Genomic DNA, 24629 nt, shown 5'->3' on the forward strand with positions numbered 1-24629 from the left:
CCTGCGGTGTAAAAGACACGAACAGTCGCTTATCGTTGCACATGTGGTGGGTTGCAGCTGAATCAACAACGAAGAAAGATCTAGACGTCTTCTGGACCTCTGCAACTTTTGGAGTGAAGCGTGAGACCATTGCCTTGGGCTGCGTTGTCCTGGACACCGGACCTTTGCCTCTGCTTTGGCCTTTTCCACGCGATGAGCTTCCACTGCGCTGCTCTGTCTTGGCCTTGGGATATTTGCATTCCCTCTCCATATGGCCTAGACGTCCACAGGAGTAGCATTTCACTGCCTTCAAAGCTTTGGCGCCATCTGGTGGTTCCACTGCACTCTGGGATGACGTCTGTGAAGACTCCCCCTTACCCATGCAGCTATCACCCTGGCAATCTGCTTCATTTTGAATCATGGCAGTATCACAGGCTACTCTGAGCTGAGCATGTGGCTGATTGGCACCAGATTCCCCACGTGCATCAGCCAGCCTTCTGCAGCTAGCCATCTTATGCAGCTTGTTAGAATAAAACATAGTAGATCCAGCTTCTGCCATCAAGTGTGCCTCTCTCAAAGCGTCCCAAATTTCTCTGGCTGAGGTCTTATCACGCAATAGACAGAGCTCTTCTGGGGATACTATCAATGTAAGAGTTCCCCTTGCTTTGGAATCTTTAGCCTTCCATGCATCTGTAACTGGAGCTGGGGGGGTGTCTGTAATAATTTCAAACAGACCCTCTTTCCGCAGAATAGCCTCTGCATAGATAACCCAGTCCGTATAATTTTTCTTATTGAGCTTGGGAATCCCACAAGCATCCTGAAGGGCCATCATGACTCTGGCATTAGCCTTCTGCATCATCTCTGCTGCTTTAAACAAGCTGCTTTATACAAGCTGCATCTCTGCTGCTTCAAGCCTCATTCCAAAGGCAAGTTCAAAACAGCTTTCTCTCTGCTGCCTAAATCATGCTGCGTCACTTCTACAGCTGCTTCAGCCCTTGTAAAAGTTACTTTCGATTTCGCCAGCATAGCCATAGCCGCTGCCTGTTTCCGGCAAACGGACATAAAAGTTCAAAGTCCAGCCATAAAGCCATTAATTAGAAGCTGGCAGGCTGCCCGGAGCAGTAGCACATACCTCATCAATCATCTTGACGCGCAGATACCGTCCGATCCGTCCCTCTGCATTCCGATCCTTTTTCCGGAATTCCAATGACTGCGTCTTCTGGGCCCGATAACCAAAATGTTGATTTGTAGCATCCAAGTGCACAGCGGAATGATGAGGAATACGTGCCAACATGCTCTGTATTGCTTTATTTACATTTCATAGCTGGTAGATTACAGAAAACCATCTTGTCTCTGCCGAAGCAGAAAACTGCATCCTCTCTCCTCTGAAGCACAGAGAGAATCACACTGAACAGCAAAGAACAGTGAAAAACAGGAAACCAGTGTACGTCACATCCAGTCTCCTTTTCCCGTGGGAAACACAACAGTACAGACTGTGGAATGTAAACATTGTCTTGTGACAAGCCTTTCGCTGCACAGTGAAGAGAGCAGAAACCAACATATATAACCCGAGGTACCACTGTATATATAATGCTATTTACCAAACATGCTACCAATATTCCTGAGGATTTTAATGGTTATACTGTATTACCATTCAGAAGAAGAATCTGTTTCCACAACAACAACAGTAAGGTAGGGCAGCATGGAACGACTAACAATATAGTTACAAGGTATTTTGATACACTGTCTTTTTAGGCAAAGATTTACCACTCTGCTCCCATTATACTTATAGCTCACATCAGCATCCCCACCACTTTTTCCCTGTCACAAAATCATATTTTAAATGTCAGTGCTGTGTTCTGCTTGAGTTCTGAATCATGGCAGCAGTGGGACTTTTTTCTGAAGAGCTGCAAATAGAAGTGAGCTATAAGTGTAATGGAGAAAGTGACATATAATGGTAAGTTAAGCAAATTGTACTTTGCCAGTCCACTCATGATTGGCGCAGCATTTCTGTGCATGGCCAAAATATCACCTCCAAAATTAGGGAGTAAGAGGAGAAACAATGGACCGTAAGGCATTGAAGGTACACTGTCTCGATTCCTCACAATACTTCACAGCAACAACAAAATAGTGTGATTCCCAGAGAAAACAGGTTTGTGTAGAAGCAACCCATGTTCTAATATTTGTAATTTCAGCTACACCAAGCAGCAGTAGGCATTTATGGAAGCAATCAGCAGAGTGGGCCTATGTCATCAGAAAGCAACCTTATCAGATTTATAAGAGAGTGAAACACTTTCATGATGATAATTCCATAAACGGAAGTGGTGATAATTTAATTCCTATGAATGTGCTGCTGCAGATGTAATCAGCTTCAGTAAAAAATACTTTTTTGTGTGTGTTTCTTTGGATGTGCTGCTGCAGATGTAATCAGCTTCAGTAAAAATTACTTTAGTGTGATTGAGCTGCATTTATTCAGTGTTTACAATAAATACAAAATTGGCTGGCATGTTAACAATTGCTGCAGACTATTTGCTGGAATGAGTCCTACCCTCTATTATTATTAACCATCTTGCAGATTTGTACAGTAGCAATGGATATGTTACTTCTAGTTAACAAGGGGTCAGTATCTCCGCCCAGCAATGGAGCTCCCCAGACTTACCACAGTTATGGTGTCAGTATCACTTCTGCTCTCTTCAGTTACTGTACAGAATTATACCCGTTTAAACACAATGATATTTATTATCTAATCCAACTGAAAAGGTGAGATTGAGAAGCTTGACTTGACAGAAACACATTCAAATTTCTTGGCAGATACCTTCACAATGAAGGGGCTTCCTTTGACACCAGATTAATTCTAGCAACTGTTCATTCATTCACACTGACCATGTTTTCTTTTTAAATAGTCTGATTTCCCACCCATCAGAAAGAATATCAGGGCTGAGTTTGTACTGATGCAATGTATCACCCAAGGCAAGACAAAGAAACAAACCATCAAACCTTACTGTATGAACCCATTTTCAAAGCACCAAAACTTATAAAGAATTTTAAAACAACAATCCAGCAGCACTCTGGTCCAGCACTTTTGTAACAGAATATCATAGTGCAGCAGAGATGAGATGCATGTTACTTTGTTGTTGTTTAGTCGTTTAGTCGTGTCCGACTCTTTGTGACCCCATGGACCAGAGCACGCCAGGCACTCCTGTCTTCCATTGCCTGCAGCAGTTTGGTGAAACTCATGCTGGTAGCTTTGAGAATACTATCCAACCATCTCATCCTCTGTCGTCCCCTTCTCCTTGTGCCCTCCATCTTTCCCAACATCAGGGTCTTTTCCAGGGAGTCTTCTCTTCTCATGAGGTGGCCAAAGTATTGGAGCGTCAGCTTCAGGACCTGTCCTTCCAGTGAGCACTCAGGGCTGATTTCCTTCAGAATGGATAGGTTTGATCTTCTTGCAATCCATGGGACTCTCAAGAGTCTCCTCCAACAGCACAATTCAAAAGCATCAATTCTTCGGCGATCAGCCTTCTTTATGGTCCAGCTGTCACTTCCATACATCACTACTGGGAAAACCATAGCTTTAACTATACGGACCTTTGTTGGCAAGGTGATGTCTCTGCTTTTTAAGATGCTGTCTAGGTTTGTCATGTTTAAAACACACATTTAACAAGTAAACCGTGTTTAGATGTTTATAGCCATAATCTACTACCCTGACTAGTCACATTGGTTTGGAGAAATGCATGAGGAAAGGAGTGGGCAGAAGCCAATGCTTCCCACCTCCACCCCCCCAAGAAAAAATCCAGTCCCCTGAGCCTCCTATAAACTCCTTCCCCCATTTCTCAGAGATCAGCCCTTCCGCCTGTGCCACAGACTATCCCACTTGGAAAAATCTTTTCAGACAGCTCAGAGAACTGCCTTGGGAAGACCAGGCAGAAAAAGCAACTTTCACCACCCATACCCCATCCTCAGCATTTCTCTGGATCCAACTTACTGACGCAACAACTTTTTGTGAGTAATGCCTTTACAGAAATGACATTTGTAAAATATTAAAGAGATTGTAAAATTTCTTTTTTTTTTAATACTTTTTTATTCAAACTTTACAAATAAACATATCCGTGTAGGTATACAATACAAAAATCAACATACCAATAAGCATATCAGTATACATATAGAAAAATTATAATTCCTTTACATAATATGATTATTCCCTCCCCTGATTGCTCTAAAAAAAATAAAAATAAATAACAATAATAGTAATGATAATCAAAAAATAAACAAAGCTTCATGTTTGGACTCTAATTGAGCCCTGGACTCCCCTCCACCCTTTTGGTAAGTATCGAATAAATACTACATTCTTGTATTTTATTTTTAATCCAAAATATTTAATCATTCTCTGTTAGATTTATTCCAACACCACCAGTGCCCTCTACACTTTATTTACAATATACTTCCAATATTTACTCCAATTTTTATGAAATTTTTCTTCATCTCGATCTCGAATTCTACCTGTTAATCTATCAAGCTTGGCATATTCCACCATTTTAATCTGCCAGTCGCTTATACTAGGCATAGTTTCCGTTTTCCAGTTTTGTGCCAGCATAATTCTTGCGGCTGTAGTGGCATAGAGGAATATTATCTTATCTTCTTTTTTGATTTCTTTACCTATCATTCCTAGCAGAAAGGCTTCAGGTTTTTGGGGAAAAGTGTATTTAAAGATTTTTTTAAGTTTGTTGTAAATTAGTTCCCAAAATCCTTTCACTTTATTACATAACCACCACATATGGTAATAATAATAATAATAATAATAATAATAATAATAATAATAATTTATTATTTGTACCCCGCCCATCTGGCTGGGTTTCCCCAGCCACTCTGGGCGGCTTCCAACAAAGATGAAAAATACACTAAAATGTCACATATTAAAAACTTCCCTGAACAGGGCTGCCTTCAGATGTCTTCTGAATGTCAGGTAGTTGTTTATCGCTTTGACATCTGATGGGAGGGCATTCCACAGGGTGGGCGCCACTACCGAGAAGGCCCTCTGCCTGGTTCCCTGTAACTTGGCCTCTCGCAGTGAGGGAACCGCCAGAAGGCCCTCGGAGCTGGACCTCAGTGTCCGGGCAAAACGATGGGGGAGGAGACGCTCCTTCAGATATACTGGACCGAGGCCATTTAGGGCTTTAAAGGTCAGCACCAACACTTTGAATTGTGCTCGGAAACGTACTGGGAGCCAATGTAGGTCTTTCAAGACCGGTGTTATATGATCTTGGCGGCCGCTCCCAGTCACCAGTCTAGCTGCCGCATTCTGGATTAGTTGTAGTTTCCAGGTCACCTTCAAAGGTAGCCCCACGTAGAGCGCATTGCAGTAGTCCAAGCGGGAGATAACCAGAGCATGTACCACTCTGGCGAGACAGTCTGCAGGCAGATAGGGTCTCAGCCTACGTACCAGATGGAGCTGGTAAACAGCTGCCCTGGATACAGATTTGACCTGTGCCTCCATGGACAGCTGTGAGTCCAAAATGACTCCCAGGCTGCGCACCTGGTCCTTCAGGGGCACAGTTACCCCATTCAGGACCAGGGAATCCTCCACACCTGCCCGCCTCCTGTCCCCCAAAAACAGTACTTCTGTCTTGTCAGGATTCAACCTCAATCTGTTAGCCGCCATCCATCCTCCAACCGCTTCCAGACACTCACACAGGACCTTCACCGCCTTCACTGGTTCTGATTTAAAAGAGAGGTAGAGCTGGGTATCATCTGCATACTGATGAACACCCAGCCCAAACCTCCTGATGATCTCTCCCAGTGGCTGCATGTAAATGTTGAAAAGCATGGGGGAGAGAACAGAACCCTGAGGCACCCCACAAGTGAGAGCCCAGGGGTCTGAACACTCACCCCCCACCACCACTTTCTGAACACGGCCCAGGAGGAAGGAGCGGAACCACTGTATGACAGTGCCCCCAGCTCCCAGCCCTTCAAGACGGTCCAGAAGGATGTTATGGTCGATGGTATCAAACGCCGCTGAGAGATCCAGCAGAACTAGGAAACAGCTCTCACCTTTGTCCCTAGCCCACCGGAGATCATCAACCAGTGCGACCAAGGCAGTTTCAGTCCCATGATGAGGCCTGAATCCCGACTGGAAGGGATCCAAATGGTCCGCTTCTTCCAGGCGTGCCTGGAGTTGTTCAGCAACCACTCGCTCAATCACCTTGCCCAAGAATGGAAGGTTTGAGACTGGGCGATAATTGGCCATCGTGGCCGCATCTAAAGATGGTTTTTTAAGAAGCGGTTTAATAACCGCCTCTTTCAGCGGGTCTGGGAAGGCTCCCTCACGGAGGGAAGCATTCACCACCCCACGAAGCCCATCGCCCAGTCCTTCCCAGCTAGCTTTTATAAGCCAGGATGGGCAAGGATCCAGGAGACAGGTGGTTGGCTTCACTCGTCCAAGCAGCCTGTCCACATCCTCGGAGGTAACAGATTGGAATTGATCCCACACAACTTGACCAGACAGGACTCTAGCACTCTCCCGCCCCGGCCCTGCTCCCACGGTGGAGTCTACTTCTTCCCGAATCTGAGCGATTTTATCTGCAAAAAAAATTGCAAAATCATTGCAGGAGAACATATGGCCCGTACTGGGCCCCGATGTTACAGGTGGTTCCGCTAAATTGTGAACCACCTGAAAGAGTCTCCTGCTGCTGTTTTCTGCAGATGCAATAGAGGCGGTGAAGAAAGTCTTCTTCGCCGTCGCTATCGCCACTTGGTAGGCTCGACGTTGAGCTCTAACCTGTGTCCGGTCAGATTCGGAATGAGTTATCTGCCACCGGCGCTCTAGCCGTCTCAACGATTGTTTCATAACCCTCAGATCCGTGGAAAACCACGGGGCTCTCCGGGCTCCATGCAATCGGAGAGGGCGCTTCGGAGCCAAACAGTCAATAGCCCTGGTTAACTCCACATTCCAGCGGGCCACCAGGGAATCGGCTGAAAGGCCATCAACATGGGATAAAGCATCCCCTACCACTCTCTGGAAACCATTTGGATCCATTAAGTGGCGGGGGCGGACCATCCGAATCGGTCCCACCTCCCTGCAGAGGGGATGGGTCGCAGAGAAGTCCAGTTGCACCAGGAAGTGATCTGACCATGGCACTTCTTTCGTTTCACTTTTACTTAGTGTCAGATCACCAACATCCATAGAGGTAAACACCAGGTCCAAGGCATGTCCGCGGCTATGGGTTGGGCCAGACTTATTCAGGAACAGCCCCATGGAGGCCATGCTTTCCATGAAGTCCCGAGCGGCCCCTTGTAAGGTCGTGTCGGCATGGATGTTAGAATCCCCTAGGACAACCAAGCTAGGTGTCTCCAGGAGAACATCCGCCACGACCTGAAGCAGCTCGGGCAGGGAATCCTTCGTGCAGCGGGGAGGTCAGTACACCAAAAGGAATCCTGTACTGCCCCTATTGCCCAACTTCCAGAACATGCACTCGGAAAATTGGGTCTTCCCAATAGGACGCCTGGTGCAAACTAATGACTTCCTAAAAATCACTGCAACCCCCCCTCCCCGCCCACAAGGCCTGGGTTGCTGTGCGTAAGAGAAACCTGGTGGACAAGCAGCGGCAAGGACAGGCCCATCTGCTTCATCCAACCAAGTCTCTGTTACACATGCCAGGTCAAGTCCTCCATCCATGATCAGGTCATGGATGGCAGTGGTCTTATGAATCATTGACCTGGCATTGCACAGCAACACTTTCAGGTCATGTGGGTATCCCTTGCTGATTCTAGTATCCATCCGGTCAGGACCAGAGCCGGAGGCAGGGATAGTCCTCAGACAACGACTAAACCTTCCTCCTCTGTAATGACATGGTCTGGTCTTAGCGTAACTCCTCCTCCTACCCGTGATCACTGAGATCGGTTGTCCCAGTGCATTCCCCCCTGTGAAACCTGTCCCAGCCATTTTGTTGGCTGGGACCAACTCCCCAGCAGCCCTGACCCCTCCCCTTAAGAACAAAATAACACGTTTAAAACAACAACAACAACAACAACAACAACAACAACAACACAAATAAAACAATACAAACAAAAAACAATACAAATTGCAAAAACATAAAATCAAACAAATTCCCAGGCCCAATAAACATCCACCCCACCCCCACCCCCAACATACAAAAAATTCAAAATAAAATTTTTTAAACATTTTAAAAGCACTCTGCACCCCTCCAGCAGTAACAGCAACTGTCCTAGTGAGGCCCGTCAGGCCCTGCCCTGGGCCAGGTGGTAAGTGGCAGGAAGGAGCAGGGCCCCATGCACTCACACAGGTAGAAGTCACCTTCTGCTTCACCACATTTCCAACATCTTCTATTCTTTATCCTGTACATTTTGGCCAGTTTCATCGGCGTATGATACCACCTATATATCATCTTCCACATATTTTCCCTCAATGCTATACATGCCGTAAACTTTGTATTATTGTTCCATAATTCCAACCACCTTTCAAAATTGATGTTATAGCCAACATCCATTGCCCACTTTGTCATTGCCTCCTTCACCTCCTCATCTTTTGTGTACCACTCCAGTAATATATCGTATATCTTAGACAGTGTTTTACTCTTTCCCTCTACCACCTCCACATTAAACCTAGATTTTTTATCTTCAAATCCTACTTTCTTTTTATCTTCACTTAACAAACCATTCACCTGGTGATATTGCAACCAACTAGTAAATAGATTTTTTGTCTCCTCGTATGGTCTAAGTTTGAAGCCTTGTTCTGTTTTAATTATAATTTCTTCATAAGTGGCATTCTTCTGTTCCATATTAGTTTTTTTAACAGTCAACACCTCTATTGGTGAAATCCACCAGGGGTTCTTCCTTTCCAAAAGATTTTTATTTCTCTCCCATACCTGGAATATTGGTCCTCTGAAAATATGGTTTAGGAAGCTCCTATGTGCCTTCACCTTTTCGTACCACAGGTACGAGTGCCACCCGAACCTGTTGTCGAAACCCTCCAGGTCCAATATGTCTCTGTTTTCCAGTCTTATCCAATCCTTTAGCCACAATAGACATGCCGCTTCATAATATAAACTCAGTTCCGGCAGGGAGAAACCCCCTCTTTCCTTTCTATCTACCAGTATTTTCATTTTAATTCGCGGTCTTTTTCCCTGCCAGATGTATTTCGCCAAGGCTCTCTGCCACTCTTTACATTGCTTTAAACCTTTGATTACGGGAATGGTTTGAAATAGAAACAACATTCTAGGTAGGACATTCATTTTTACAACTGCTATCCTCCCTAAGAAGGATAGTTTCATTCTATCCCAAATTTCCAAATCTTTCTTAATATTCCTCCAGGTGACCTCATAATTATTTTTAAACAAATTAATGTTTTTAGCCGTAATCCATACCCCAAGGTATTTTACCTTCTTAACCGTTGTAATTCCCACCCTTTGCTCTAAATCTACCACTTCATCCTTGGTTAAATTTTTAACCAGCATCTTAGTTTTATTCTTGTTGACCTTGAGTCCTGATACGGCACCAAATTCTTCAAATTTTTGTAAAGCTTCCTTTACAGTGTGTTTTGGGTCTTCTAGAGTTAGTACAATATCGTCGGCAAAAGCTTTAATTTTGTATTCATTCAGTCCTACTTTAATTCCTTTAACTTCTGTTGTTTCCCTCAATCTCTTATTAAGTATTTCCAATGCTATTATAAATAATAAAGGGGATAAAGGGCAGCCTTGTCTAGTTCCTTTATGTATATTGAAAAATTCTGATGTTGTATTGTTAATTACAAGTTTTGCCTTTTGTTCATGATAAATAGCTTCTATACCTTTTCTAAATTTTTCTCCCATCCCCATCATTATCAAGCTTTTCTTCAGGAAGTCCCATGAAACATTATCGAATGCCTTTTCGGCATCTATAAATACCAGGGCCGCCTGTACATCTATTCTAGTATCCAGATATTCAATGATATCTATTACACTTCTTACGTTGTCCCTCAGTTGTCTCCCTGGAAGGAAGCCCGTTTGATCTTTATGAATTCTGTTGTTCAATACCTTTTTTAATCTTTCTGCCATTACGTCTGCAAACAGCTTATAATCGTTATTTAATAACGAAATCGGTCTATAATTCTTCACCTCTAGAGCATCTACATCTTTTTTAGAAATTAATGTGATATATGCTTCCTTCCAGGTGTTCGGGATTCTCCCCTCCTTTAGAATATTGTTCATCAATTCACATAAAATTGGGGATATTTGTTCACTTAATGTTTTATAATATTTGGCCGGTAGGCCATCCGGCCCCGGCGTTTTCCCAATTTTCATCTTTTTTATAGCCTTTTTTATTTCTTCTTGCGTAATCATCTGATCTTGTAACTCTTTTTCTTCCTTTGCAATTTGTTGCAGATGGTGTTCTTGCAAAAAGCTATCTATTTCATAATCCGTTTCCTTTCCTCTTTTATATAGGTCCTTATAATATTTCTGGAATATCTTTTTTATTTCCTTTGATTCTTCTACAATTCTATCTCCATCCTTTATCTTGCAGATCATGTTTTGTTTCCTCCTTTCTCTTATTTGCCACGCCAAATATTTCCCTATCTTATTAGCTGATTCAAAGTTTCTCTGTTTCATCATTTTTATTTTCCATTCAGTCTCTTGATTAATTATCATAGAGAATTTGGCTTGTAATATCTTTATATTATGTTTTGCACTCTCCTCACCAGGATTAATAGTTAATTTTCTTTCATTTTCCATGATCTGTGTTAAAATCTGCTCTTTATTCTTCTCTTTTTCTTTTCTTAAGTGACTATTTTTCTGGATCAGAAAGCCCCTCATAACTGCCTTTCCTGCGTCCCACACCGTCTCTACAGCTGTTTCCCCATTCAAATTCCATTTAAAGTATTCCTCAATTGTTTCCTTGGCCTTAGTTACTACCCTCTGATCATTAAATAGAGATTCATTCATTCTCCATCTACCTGTTCTGATGTCTTTACCTTTTATCTCAATATACACCGAATTATGATCGGATATAGTCTGAGCGAGAATTTCCGACTTCATTACATTCTGTGTCAATTCTTTTGATAACCAAATACTATCTATTCTCCCCCAACTCTGCTTGGAATTTGAGAAAAAGGTATACTGTTTTGTAGTGGGGTTTTTAAATCTCCAAGCGTCTATCAAACCCATATTATTAATCAGATCAAAGAAAGATCTGGGTAGTTTACCTTGCTTCGACTCTTGCTTTTTTGTTGACTTGTCCAAGTTTGGTGATACCACCCCATTAAAGTCTCCCATCAGTATTATTTTTTGATCCATCCACTCCATTAACTTATTGCCTAATTCAAGGAAAAAGTCTGATTTTTTATCATTAGGTGCATATATTCCTACAACAATTATTTTTTCTCCTTGAAACACCATCTGTACTACTATCAACCTCCCTTGATCATCTTTATACAATAATTGTGGGTCAAATTTTTCCTTTATATATAGAACCACACCTCTTTTTTTAACCTTGTCCGAAGTCACAAAATCGAGTCCTAGCTTCTTATTGCTCAAAATTCTCTTATGCTTATTAATTACATGAGTCTCTTGTAAACAGATTAGGTCGAGGTTCTTTTTCAATAATATATGTGCAATCTGGTTCCTTTTATTTTTGTTGTTCATGCCATTCACGTTCCAAATCAGTACTTTTAGTGCCATTATTATATATTACTAATAATTTATCAAGTCTAAGTAAGAATTACTGTTCTTTATCTTCTTTCTCTACTTCTTCCCTTTCTGTTACTAGTTTTATCTCTCTTCCTCTTCGCTCCATTCGTTCTCCCCCTCCTCCCCCTGCCCCTCCCCCATCTCCCCCCCTGCCATTTTTCCAAGATCCTTCCCATATCTCCTTACAAATTTTTCAAGTTCAGAGAGGGTGGACAGTTTAAATCTTTTTTCCTTGAAGTAAAATGAAATACCTTCCGGGAACTCCCATCTATATAAGATCCCATTTTTCTTCAGTTGATTGGTTAATTTTTTATATACATCTCTCCTTCGAAGAAATCTCGAAGGAATCTCTTTAAATATAATTGAGTTCCCTTCAATATATAACCTTTTGCTATAATTCTGTTTCAATATTTCATTTCTTATCTCCAATGAATTGAACATGGCCAGGACATCTCCTGGTAGTTTTTTCCCCTTAGCTTTAGCCGATTTTGTTTTTATCCGGAAAATATTTGCTAAAGAGATTGTAATATTTCTTGGATGTTCTCTGCAACCACTGTTTTGAAATAAAGAAAGGAACTGAGAAGCTTGTTTTCTAGAAATATTTACCGTACTATCTAATTGATCCCTAAATAATTTATCTAAATTAAAGAGCAGGAGGATTTGCCCAAGGCCAGATGCTGAAGCACTACTCCTCCAACAGAGCTGAGATTTCAGCTCCACTGCTGTGAAAATGACTATTTTTGTTACTGCAAAGCAATGTGGGTTCTTTCCAATGACAATTCCAGAAAGATGTTCTGTCATGGCACTACAACTGTACTATGAAATATTTGGCACTGCAAGGGATTGGTCCCCCCCCCGCCGAAATGACACTTTATGCTGTCTTTTGAAACTCTTACTTATGACATCTTTGACCACCTTCCTGAGTCTCATATCAAAAACAGGCACTCTGCTGTTATGAACAGAATGGTAACAGTTATTTAACTATATGTCACAGACAGCTAGACAGCATATGAGGACAGTCTATGGCGGCTCACTGAAGTTGGGTACTCCAGATCACAGTTTTCAGTGCCATGTTTGACTTGCATTGAATCCTGCCATTGTAGGACTGCGAGACTTATGCACTTCACATAGTCAGAGTTGATGTGTTGCTTTAACACTTGAAGAAATGCAGGGATGAGAAGTAAAACATAATGGAGAGCCAGAGCTTAAATACAAGCAAAAATGTTAAGAAGAAAATTAATGTGCAGAAGACTTAGAAATTACAGGGTGTCACCGCAAATATTTTCAGCACTAAGAGCTTAACAAGTAGTTTGGCCACTTTGTGCTTCTTAACAGTGATTTATTGCCTTTGTGTTAATACATGAGGCTTGTCTCTCTTTTTTGTCATGATAGGAATTATTAATAAATTATAGAAAATATTTATCTTTACACAGCAGGATATTTTCCCCTGCATAAATAATTCCTTTGGTGTATTCTCAATTTGGTATAAAATATTATCAACAGTCTAAATTATGCATACTGAAAAAGTCACTGAAGATCTCTTCTGCGCTCACAAAATAACAGCTTCTGCTAGAAATATTACTGTGGATTTGAGGAATAAAGTGTGTATAGAGTCGTTTCCCCATTTTAAAATAATAAAAAAAAATGGTGAATTGTTTCTCTCTTGTCTGTCTCTCTTTGAGCCACTGCAAGCAATGGCTCATTATAAAACATGGTGGGAAATGATTGCACTTTCCTTCTCCTTCCACTTCTTCCATTTATCTTACCAGCATGTCCCTTCTGCTTATCTTCTTAGCACTAATCATGACTTCTTGTTACAGATATATGTAACTGTGGAAACCATGGTTAACATCAACCAGGATACCACTAGAGAATCAGCTGGAATGTTTTGTACTGCTTCCTTTTTTTGCAAGACTTCTGCAAACCTGCAAAAGTGAATCTGTTGAGAACATAAATATCTTCCAAAGTTCTGATTGCATTGCAGACATATGTTGTTCAAGGAAGACTATGGAAAGCAACTGTAATATATGAACTGGAATCTCAGAAACTTAGTGTGGAGGCATGTCTGTGCACACAGCCAAAAGCAACCACCTGCCACCCCTTCCAGATATATGCCAAGCAGAGAAACCAATGCTCACACTTTCAAATTGCACTCTTCCCTTCTGTGGCCGGGGACTCTGGATGCCTTGTGTTATGTCAGTTCCTAATCTACATATGCATCTGAATGATTTATTTTTATTCATCATATGTTAGGAATCATTCAAAGTCTGTTTAAAAAAGTTAGCAGATCTAAATGGAGAGGGAGAAAAAAAAGTACTGAAAGGATAGCAATGTAGACTGTAAGGAAGGAATTCCAAGGGACCTCTGCATTGTTACCATTTCAATTATAGACTGGCAAATTAAAGTTGATTTGGAGCTCCCCCACCCCCCCCACCCAAAAAACCCCCACGAACTTTCTGTGATAAGGCAAAACTAACAGGAAAATGCATTGGAAAGTGTGGAATAGTACTTGGTTTATTTGACATTACAAACCTCCCTGCAAACAAATCAGGCTGAATGCTCTGTAAATAGCTGACATCATCTAAACTCCTCACAAACTTTCTGCAAAAAAATAAATAAAAAAAATCAGGATAAACGTTCAATAAAATGGGCATCTGAAGTGACCCAAAATGCTTTCTTCAAATCAATAGCATAAAATACGGTATACTAGTTTGGGGACAAAAAGTGTGCTGAAGCATCTTGCAGATATACAGAGCCATAAACACCTGCAGAAATGGTGCAAGAGTCATTATTCTTCCTAACCAAAGATAAATTTTCCACTTCCCAAACAAGAGGGCTAATGTAAAGGTTCTGCAAAGCAACAGGGAAAAGATGCTGCTCTCATTGTTATCTGGTGCCTTTCTGCTTTGTAATCAATAAGAGTTAGCATTTGACTTCCACCCACATGATTCTTCCCCCACAATTAGCTTTTATTTAACTTCTTTGCTTCCCAACACTGGAAAATGATATGAAAGTCACTACAGTCGCCCCAACCATTCTTTAAGCATTTGCCAAGGGATCGATAATGCCTTACACTGTTACTACCTCAGAATATTTCTTGAGAAATTGCCTTAGAAGCAGGCATTTGAAACACACTGCAAACAGGGAAAAATGGAACATAAAAACATGGCTCATAAGAAAATTGGAAGCAGCCCTCATAGCCTTTCATTTCCTTTCTGCATAAGTAGATTTGCATTTCTCTTAGTTCCAAACTAGATGTTTGCAGTATGCAGATACATATCTTGTTTTTGTCTTATTTCTTGCCTTAAATAATTACTAGTGTTGCACTGAAATCTACCCTATTCATCTGGAGCTTTCTTTCCCTATGATAGAAAGAGATATTCCCCATTCCTGGGGCACTTTAGAATTCTGGTGGGTGCAGGGATTTGACCTTACTTCATCACTGTGAGGTTGCTGAGGGTGGTTTGTGCATTTTTCTCTTTCCTGTGAATAATTTTTCCAGCAATCTGTAGCCTCCTTGGCTGCTTGCATTTCCTGATCTAAAAAAGCCCCATGGCAGGAATCACTTTACAATGTATTTCCTTGAGTTTTAACTGAGAATTTGAGAGTGTTGCAAAGTGCAGACCACTTGGGACATTATTTGTATAATAAAAAGGGAATTTATAAACACCCTTCAGCCACCTCAAAAGCAAGCAGCAACACGGCACCCTATTATTACTTTCAAAAGGCAAAAAAATGTTCACTGAAGCCATGTATCAAGGAAAGAGAATTTTAACCTTAGGGCCAGACAACATGTGACATGCTTATGCATTGATGTCCTCACCTCAGCCTACTATATTTTATGTAAGGTTTGAGGTATCCCATTCAATTCAACACATAACAGATTAAAAATGCAGTCTTCTTATATGGGTAAGTGACTATTCAAGGAAGGGGTGTGATAGCATTTGTGAGGAAGCACAAAACATGTGTAAATGCCTGTGTCTCAAACCCATACTTTCTGGAATATGAACTGCTTTTTAGACAAAGGACAATTTTTAAAAAATGCAGCTGGAAGAAGATGAGCAAGACTGATAAATCAAAATGACAAAAATACTACACAGATGTGACTAGTAAAAGCAGGAGGCTTGAAACATTGCCTTTATGCTTTTTGCCTGACACAGAAGGCCTTTTCATGTATTTTCTTCTCATCTGAAAGGAATGACCATGGCCCCGCCCCCTTTGCCAAGTTCCCATCGCAGTCCCACAGCCCTCTACTGTCAGGGACTAGACTGCGGAGGAATGGTGGGAGCTGCTGCCCCCTTCTCCTGAACCTTTCCAAGGGCAGGAGGACAGTATTGATTTAGAACAGTGGTTTGCAGAGGGACATAGTCCAGAGGGGAAAAGCTGGGAAACACTGAGTGAGGAACAGCTAGAAGAGGGAACGCCAGGATAGAGACAGCATCCCAGACCCCTCCTTCGCCTAGGACTAGACGGGCTTTGAGAGTGATAAAACAGAAAGTGCAACAGCAACAAGCTCAGATTACCTGAAATAGGAGTGATGTAGGTTAATGGGGACAGAAGGGGTGAACATTTACTGGGAGCAACGCCGTTTTTTAGAGAGATATGCATTCCTCTCTCACTGTGATTATTAAAGAATTTATCTGGTAAGAATGTTCCTTTCGTTTGATCTGCTTATATACTGCCACCGGGGGAGGGATCTGTTTCCCCAAAGCCTGACATCCACCCACTGGAAGGGTAAGTTCTCTGCTCCTGTAGGCTGGTTGTACAATTTAAAACCCTTGAAGATCAGGGCAGGGAGCCTACATGAACACAATACTGACTTTTACCTTCCAGTGTGTGGAGGGCTATGGGGTGGGCAACAGAGATGCAACAGAAACAGCAAGGCTAGCATATGCCTGCACATTGTCCTGTTCATCATGGAAGAGGCATAAGATGTGAAGGGGGTTGTGCATCTCTGCTGAGAGGCTAACCAAACAGAGAGGCAGAAAGAGCACACTGCAGTTTCTCCCACAGCACAGAGCAGTAGTGACTGTCAGGGCACCACTGCCAGTGCTGTTGATGCTGACCTGGCATCCCAATGCCACACACCGTTGACAAAAGAGAGAGGGACAGGGCAACAGGGAGCCTGCCTGAACAGGGAGTCTGCTTCCGTGTCTACTTAAACAGTAACAGCACAAAGTTGGAAAGTCAAGTGAGCAACACAGCCCTGCCGGAACTGCCAACACCAGTAGCTACTGCTATTAAGGATACTATTGTTTATTCTATCTATCTATCTATCTATCTATCTATCTATCTATCTTGCTCAGTCCCTGCTCCTGCCAACCTAGCAATTTGAAAGCATAAAGTGCAAATAGAAAAATAGGTACTGTTCTGGCGGGAAGGTAAACGGCATTTCTGTGCGCTGCTCTGGTTCGCCAGAAGCGGCTTAGTCATGCTGGCCACATGACCCGGAAGCTGTATGCTGGCTCCCTCGGCCAGTAAAGCAAGATGAGTGCCGCAACCCCAGAGTATTCTGTGACTGGAACTAATGGTCAGGGGTCCCTTTACCTATTTTTATCTATCTATCATATTTGAAGCTTTCTTCCAAATAGCTCATGGCACCATACTGAGACTTATCCTGCTTTGTCTTTAAAACAACCCTGTGAGGTAGGCAAATCTGAGCTATTGGGACTGGCTCAAGAACACCAAGTAAGCTTCATGGCTGAGTAAGCTTCAATAGCTTACCTGGCCAGAGTGGTGGCAAGTGGGTGGCTCATCTGGTGCTCCTACCTGTGTACTTGTCATTGCATTCCCCCACCTGTGCTATCCAGGTAAGCTGTAGAGACACTGGGTATTGAGAAGGAAGCTCTGTGGCTTCACCCCACCTCCCACTATTGGCCATATCTAATATACTAATCCCTGTTCTACACAGGCTTTCGAAAGCTCAAACAGGAAAGGCACCTGCTACAACATTCTGGGTACCCATTTCACAGTTTCTTCTATTGCATATGCAATCATGACTATTCCAGCCTTCTTGTTTTGAGAATTTAAAAAAATACAGCTTAGAAATCAGTAATTCAAGTTGTAGCAATCTGGAAAAGAGAATATTGGTGTTTTCTTAAAAAAAGCAATTTTATCAGTAATAGTAACTTGTAGTAGCATATAGTAACATATAGTAACATTGATATTTCATGAACAGGCTTTCTGTGTAATGGCCGTAATTCCTTATATATTTCGTTTACAGTCTTTGTAGAAAATGAAAAGGACCATGAAAAGAAATCTATACTTCATCACTGATTAATATAATTCAAAACACTGAAGGGCACCCACATTCTACCACTGGCTTCTATGATGAGTGGTTCATTTTGCATTTTGTGTGTGTGTGTGCTCTGCCCAAGTCTATTAAGTATCAACTTCATTATGTTAAGGTCAGACAAAAGTGTGCCACAGAAACCACTAGCTGAAGATCCTGAAATTGGAGCAGATGGGAATAGGCCTTCCTTCTCCTTTAACTAGAGGTGGTGTCAGCAAGGTGTGGATCTGCATGAAGGAGGATAAATGACATCTTGGTCTTAAAAACTGGGCTAAGAAGGGACAGAGAGGCCTGCCTCACACAATGTGTTGAATCCTGCGTATTTGACATTAGGGAGGTCCTAGAAACCTAGATCATTATTCTTATTATCATTAATAAGAAGAGTTATTGTGTGATGGGATGATGAGCTGCTTGTGCGTAAAGCTTAGTCCCTCAGAGTTTGGCTTGGTTATCAAAGCTCTGTCTATAGCGGAGCCCCTTAAACATGACTCCCTCAATCGCTGGCAGAATCCGACAGTGGGCATTTGCGGAAGCGCTTCCAACATAGAAGACGGAAATGCGTCTTCGGGATTCTCGGCGCGACAGTTTACGGCGAGGGGTGGGTGTCCCTATAGGAGGTCTTGAAACTTCCCCACTGTTTTCGCTGGAAGTCTCTCTGAGCCATCCCTCCGACTCACTTTCCCTTGGAGCTCCTTCTCTCCCCCTGCTGGTTCCCTCCTCTGCTGCCGAGTCTCTCCTAACCTCCGTGAGCCCTTCCACCCCCTGCCCTCCTGATGGCAGTTCCCTGACATATTGCTATGTGCTTTCCATCTTATGATCAGTCTTTACATATGTGTAAATAAAACCATATAATCACAAAGACACCATAAGTCTCCAGTGACCTTCATTCCTAGGAAACCAAATAGTTATAAATTGAAACCCCTGAGAAATCCCTCTACTTGGATACTGGATAGTGAATAACAATATGTTTTATCCCAGTACCTTGGCAGAACATGCATTTCCCCACAGGGGATAGCACATCTCCTTCCAGTGCCTGAAACAGTAACAGAGGCAGTAATATAACTGGGGGGGGGGGGACACAAAACTTTCACTTGTGGTGCTTTGTTAGAACATCTCAAGCAGCCTCCTGGGTAATATGTAGCTTTTCAAAAGATTGTGCATTATATGTGTCGCTGAATTGATAAATGTTTATTAGAATACAAGGTCCCTTTGAAGGTAACTACAAGCCTCACATGAGTGAAAGGCAAAGGTATATCAACATTTTGCAATTTGAAATGTTTATTACACTTGTCGAAATCCAAGATGAGTTACCAAAGAATTACCCTACTTCCATTGTAGCATTGCTGAAGTCATCAAAAATGTCGTGCCATCCTGATACACCAACTGAGATGCTCTGAGAAGCCCCAGATAAATAAAACATCTAAACTAGTTCTTGAGACTTAAAAAAAACCCCCAAAACCTGCTGCCTCTGTAGAATTCTGTACCAAAATTAATATAAAAAGTTCTGAGAGTGTGTGTTAGTATCCATTTTATTGCCTGCCTTTAAACGAGAACTCATAAAAAGTAGTAGCACAACTGGGCAGTTCTGTCCTATCGGCAATAAATCACAGATTAATATGGCTGGTGCCACTGTTTCATTTTCCAGCTCCTTGTTTTCACTATATGAGGAACTAGCCAGCTTAAAGCCCCTAGTCTAATTTGCAGAACTTTACATGACATATGTGTAAGTGGGAGAGGGATTTTTTTTTGGGGGGTGGGGGTGGGCAAGGGAAACAAGCTGCAAAGAGTGAAATATTCTCACCTGCCTCCAAATGTATTTTTCAAATGTATTTTCTCCTTAATGACATTTTACTGGGTTCCAATAAAGTGGTTTTCTTATAGGTTGTAGTACTAACTTATTTGTTATTTTAATTATATTCATAATACATCTTTCTTCCAAGAAGCTGAAGGTTCTCCCCGCTGCCTCATTTTATCCTCACAACTGGATAAGAGTTGGTGATTGGTCCAAAGGCACCAAGTAACCTGGGCTGGGGTGGATCAATCCCAAACCGGAATTAAGATTGCCGGAAGAAATATCAACAACCTCAGATATGCAGATGACACAACCTTGATGGCAGAAAGTGAGGAGGAATTAAAGAACCTTTTAATGAGGGTGAAAGAGGAGAGCGCAAAATATGGTCTGAAGCTCAACATCAAAAAAACTAAGATCATGGCCACTGATCCCATCACCTCCTGGCAAACAGAAGGGGAAGAAATGGAGGCAGTGAGAGATTTTACTTTCTTGGGCTCCATGATCACTGCAGATGGTGACAGCAGTCATGAAATTAAAAGACGCCTGCTTCTTTGGAAAAAAGCAATGACAGCATACGAAAAAGCAGAGACATCACTTTGCCAACAAAGGTCCGTATAGTGAAAGCCATGGTTTTCCCAGTAGTGATGTATGGAAGTGACAGCTGATCGCCGAAGAATTGATGCTTTTGAATTATGGTGCTGGAGGAGACTCTTGAGAGTCCCATGGACTGCAAGAAGATAAAACCTATCCATTCTGAAGGAAATCAGCCCTGAGTGCTCACTGGAAGGACAGATCGTGAAGCTGAGGCTCCAATACTTTGGCCACCTCATGAGAAGAGAAGACTCCCTGGAAAAGACCCTGATGTTGGGAAAGATGGAGGGCACAAGGAGAAGGGGACGACAGAGGACGAGATAGTTGGACAGTGTTCTCAAAGCTGTCAGCATGAGTTTGACCAAACTGCGGGAGGCAGTGGAAGACAGGAGTGCCTGGCGTGCTCTGGTCCATGGGGTCACGAAGAGTCGGACACGACTAAACGACTAAACAACAACAACAAGAAGCTTGGTGGGAGTGTAGGATTTTGAACCTGAGTCTTCCTAGTCCTAGTCTGACACTTGATAGACATAGAGGGATAAGCATGTGGATTTTTGCATGAGTGGCTTCCATGTTAGTTATTAGGCCTGAAGCCATGGGAAATAAAAGATGGCTGAGTGCATGAAGTCTTCAGCAGAGTGGAAGAATACCAGAAGCCATTATGAGAGCAAGGCAGTACCACACTTATCAGGATGTTGCCCAAGGCCACCCAAGCAAGCCAGGAAAATGGACTGATGGGCAACTGGTTAGCCCAAAATCTGCTGACGCACTGTCAGTCATGTTCACAGTCTCTGGTGATATACTGCCAGACACATTTTCCATATGTTTTCGGACTCACAATAACCTATAAAACCAACCCGGAGGAAACTTGAGAGTTGGAGAATACAGCAGACCCCACTGAAGCAGCAAAGTTCTCCCACTAGGCCTCTGGCTTCTACCCTCGCCATGTCTAGCCTGGCTAACTGGATCGTGTGTGCTCGTGTGCATGTAAGCATGAGTTTTCATTAGGATGCTTTACCATAGACTGCTATTATGGGGACAAAAACAGTTTTCCTACCTGAAATGATCAATGTCTTTCTTGACTCTCACCTTCTAAGATCCCTGAGACTACAACAGACCCCAAATTTAGCCAGAAGTCCTTTTGTGACACAACACTGTCGAAAGTAAAAGTTGTTGTGTTCTTAGGATCATTTTGGATGACTTGTTTCAAAATATAAAGACAATAAGAAGATATGTCAAACCTTATTTAATCTTAAGTGTGAAGAAGCTGAAAAGGAAATGGGTGAACTATTTTTTTTATTTTAATACAACTGTGCTCTGGGGGTCATAGCACACAGTTACCAGAACAATCAATGAAACAGATACGGATGTCTGCAGAAGCAATTCCAACAGTATTTATGGAATGAACACTACAGTCAATAGAATAGTTAGTTATACAGCAGAAACTAAAATAATCTGATGTGTTTGTTTTCCTAGTAGTTTCTTTAAAAACTAGTCCATCTCACTCCTGTAAATAATCCCGATACACAGATTTATTTTATTTGAAAAATAATAATCAAAGCTCTTCAGGCAAGCTGACTATTGCTGTAAGCAATGCTTGCCATAGCTGAATGATTGAAGCACTACTCTTTAGCCAAAGGCTATCATAAATATATTAAAATAAAAGTCCATACAGATTGGCAATTATGCCAAATAACTGAGTGCCCTAAAAAGGATTCCAGTGCCAGGATATACAGGAGATCACCCCCTGTGCAAACAACAGAATTAATTGAAACACAGCTGTGTTCAATTTTTAAGGATATTAGCAAACAGTATTATTTTACAAATTGATCTAAACACTATTATTGTTGTTGTTGCTGTTGTTGTTACTGTTGTTACTGTTGTTGTTGTTGTTGTCATTATTATTATTAAAGTTGATTCCAGATTCTGGTTTTGTTAAATGCATCCTTAGTTTGGAGCCACAGGCTCTAATCCAGAAGTTCTCCCTTCTTTCTTTTGAAACCAGAGAGGCAAAATATTAACTTGTTATTAACTTCAGAGAAACAGGAGATACAGAATACAGAAAACTGAGCAACACAATACTGATCATTTTGAGTTGCTATCCTATACAAAGGAGCCTACTTCTGAGTAGACATTACAGAATGGCACTGTAACTTTCTTCAGAATTAGGCATATTTGGTTTATGGATTTATTTATTTAACGTATACCACCTGTCCCCATTTTATTTGGTCACTCATGAAAATCCTATAATATATTTTAATGAACTTTTGCAAGACAATAAGGTGTGGGTTGGTTGACCGGATATTGAATTTTCTTCATCCCATGATGGAAGAATTAACCTGCTCAAGGCAGAAATCCTATGCACACTTACTAAGGAAAAAAACAAGCATGGAACTGGGCACGGTAAAATGCTTCACCTCGAGAAAAATCAAGCCAATGCTTCTGATAATTTCATTGTATTTTTAATGCAATATTGGCGGCCTGTTTCCCAGGCAGCCTGCATTGGTGAATACACTTTTCCCACTTAGAATAGGAAGCCAGCACCTAATAGGTGCTGATAAATTGACAAAGATTTGCCCACCAGTAGGTAGGGGAGCCCAGCATCTCTAAAATGGTAAAAGTAACTTACTATATAAGAACCACACACAGAAGCAAACAGATTCATGTTTCTGCTGTAAATGTATTTTGCTTGTGATTTTTTGCAGTAGCACATTTCAATAGGATATCTGCCTGCTGCCCCCCCCCTCTCTCTCACCTGTGTTGTACTGAGGCAAGGAAAGAAGGGCTACCCTTATGCTATTCATATAATCAGTTATCAGTAATCAATATATTCATATATGCTCACACATAATCAGGGTTTACAGTATTTTTATAATCCATTTTGAATCAAAGGGAAGCTGTGCCTTAGCTAACTGCAAACTGCTTGAAACAGCAAATTAGAAGCCGACCTTTCCCCTAGAAACATCTGTGTACCCTGAACAAGGGGAAGACGTGAATCAGAGACAGTGGTACAAAATCCCCTCAAATACAGGCTAAATTAATCCACAGAAACAGGAAGAGCTAAACCACAAAACTCCAAAACTCCCTGTCCTGTCATAACTAGGGGAGAGGTTAGACAGAGCGTCACTGCAGGCAATGGAAAGCAGAAGTAGAACTCTGTGCTTGACCAGTGCTTGACCAGGAGCTGGAAGTATGGCAAGAAGCTCGCTAATTGGTTAAATTTTCACTGACGATATCGTGGCTGTCTCATGGTTGTCTCATGATCTATGATTTGCAGTGATTTGCTCAGGTATAAAGACCTCAGGATTTCTGTCATTCGGGGTCCCAGTTCTTTGGAAGAGATTCCAACTGGGTCCTTATTGCTTGGCAATAAACTTCACCTTCTTTTTCTCTATTGCTGCGTCTGCCTGATCCTTATTAACGCTAAGTGGGTACCTGCTATACCTTCACGTGCTACAGTACAGTATCTCCTCCCCACCTTCCCTGTATTGTAAATGCTCTTTTTGGCGGTTTGAATCCCCACAATGGGGTGAGCTCCCATTGTTCGGTCCCAGCTCCTGCCCACCTAGCAGTTCGAAAGCACATCAAAGTGCAAGTAGATAAATAGGTGCTGCTCCAGTGGGAAGGTAAACGGCGCTTCCGTGTACTGCTCTGGCTTAGTCATGCTGGCCACATGACCCAGAAGCTGTCTGTGGACAAACGCCAGCTCCCTTGGCCTGAAAGTGAGATGAGCACCGCAACCCCAAAGTCATTCACGGCTGGACCTAACGGTCAGGGGTACCTTTACCTTTACCTTACCTTTACCTTTTATGGCATAATCTATGCAAAAGGAAGAAAAGTGAAATTGTGCTTCCGTAAAATTACAAGACAATTAAAATAATAATAATTTCAGACAGCCAAACCAGGGTACCCTCTTATGATCCACTCATGCCATAAATAAACTATTATTTAAACATGAGAGGCAGACTATTTGGAAAGAAGGAGGATGAATGAAGTTGCATTTTAAAATGCCTTTGTATCAACCTTATTTGTACATTCAAATCTATTTCTATCCCCAAGGCCAAATATGTCACCTCTGGAACATGCCAAGCAGAACTAGTTAGTGAGTGATGGAAGACTAGCCCTGAAGCAAAATCCATGATATCTCCCTTTCTCCTTGGAGATTTACTACCATGGTGATCTATGGATGGAACAGAGGCACATATTTAAGACTGACCTTAATTTAAATATTGTTATATGCCACCCTGATCTCTATGAGCAGTGCGAGATTCCAGGAGTGCAGTCACACTTTACCCAA

The 24629-nt window shown here is 41.9% G+C and overlaps 1 protein-coding gene across 5 annotated transcripts in view; it reads right to left on the bottom strand.

The window, feature by feature from the left end:
* Nucleotides 1–24629, bottom strand: part of CSMD3 (CUB and Sushi multiple domains 3) — a 592920-nt gene that overhangs the window by 262350 nt on the left and 305941 nt on the right. The gene's annotated exons all lie outside the window — the stretch shown is intronic.

The sequence above is a fragment of the Podarcis cretensis genome, assembly GCF_951804945.1.
Source record: "Podarcis cretensis genome assembly, chromosome: 7".
NCBI classification, from domain to species: Eukaryota; Metazoa; Chordata; class Lepidosauria; order Squamata; family Lacertidae; genus Podarcis; species Podarcis cretensis.